Source organism: Capsicum annuum, chromosome 8 (genome assembly GCF_002878395.1).
Source record: "Capsicum annuum cultivar UCD-10X-F1 chromosome 8, UCD10Xv1.1, whole genome shotgun sequence".
In the NCBI taxonomy this organism is placed as follows: Eukaryota; Viridiplantae; Streptophyta; class Magnoliopsida; order Solanales; family Solanaceae; genus Capsicum; species Capsicum annuum.
Genome location: NC_061118.1, coordinates 61,702,768 through 61,703,993, shown reverse-complemented (window position 1 = coordinate 61,703,993; position 1,226 = coordinate 61,702,768). Strand labels below are relative to the sequence as shown.

The 1,226-nt window shown below is 35.2% G+C and overlaps 1 non-coding gene across 1 annotated transcript; it reads right to left on the bottom strand.

Moving 5' to 3' along the window:
* Positions 1–639: 639 nt before the first annotated feature.
* LOC124886765 lies at positions 640–745 on the bottom strand. The gene has a single exon (XR_007044176.1). It is a non-coding gene; the product is annotated as a small nucleolar RNA R71 (small nucleolar RNA).
* Between the last annotated feature and the right edge of the window lie 481 nt (positions 746–1,226).

Here is a 1,226-nt window from a genome sequence, read left to right as displayed (position 1 = left end):
TTTAATTTTTAATTTTTGATAATAAGTTTAAGTGTTAACAACTTGATCTTAGCGGCTAAATTTTTGCAGGTTTAGATGAACATTGGACTAGCTAGGGATAAAGAGTTAGTAGATCTCTTTAAAGAACCAAAAGTAATTTTTCATTAGAGATAAAGAGCTCAATATTACATTCAACAGGGACTGATTATGGAAATACGTGATCCTATAGTTGCTGATCCAACTATTAGAAATATTCTAGCTCCTGTTATTCTAGCTGTGCCTGTTCAACCAGTTGCAAGACCTATTTGTAAGGTGGCAATCCCACTTGCAAATCTTATGTCTAACAGCATTCTAAAGCCTAAACCAGGAGGTTAGTGGGAGTTGAAATAAAATATGGTACAATTGTTAAAGTCAGTGGGAGAATTTTAGGGACTCTCATATGAGGATCCGCAGCAGCACTTACAAACCTTCCTAGAGATAAGCAATACATATATTCCAAAAAATATGAATGCTAATTATGTCAGATTAACATTCTTTCCCCTTTCTCTAATTGGGGAAGCAAAGAGATGATTACATGTTGAACTACATCAATCTATCACTTCATGGGAAGATTGTTCTTAAAGATTTCTCATTCAATTTTTTCAATCTTAGAAAACTGTACGATTGAGGAGTGAGATATTGATTTTAAATAGAAATATAGAGAAAATCTCTACCAAGCTTGGGAGAGATTCAAGGGCATGCTAAAAAATTATCCTCATCACCATTAATCAAATGATGTTTTGATGCATACATTTATAGAAGGCCTTGAGTGTAATATGAAAATTCTCTTGGATTCAGCAGCAGGGGGTCAGGCTTTGGAGAAAACATATGATGAATTGTATACCTTGTTGAATCGAATCGCACAAGGGAATCCTGATTGGCATGTAGACTCAAGGAATGCTCCCAAGAGGGTTGTAGGGGTTTTAGAGGTTGATCAGTTCACTGCGTTACAAGCACAGATGGCAGAAATGCAGAACCATATGACTACTCAGCTCAAAAACTTAAAGTTGGGTACAACAAACTAGTAGCCGTAATAAATATAGTTCAACAAGTATATTCATAGTGTCAAGTTTTTGGAAGTGTGAGCATAAAACAGATGCACATTCTATTAATCCAGATTTAGTCAACTACGTGGGAAATTTAAGTCGTCAGGGTCAACAGAATTTTGGTAGCACGTATAATCTAAATTGAAAGAACCACCTTAATTT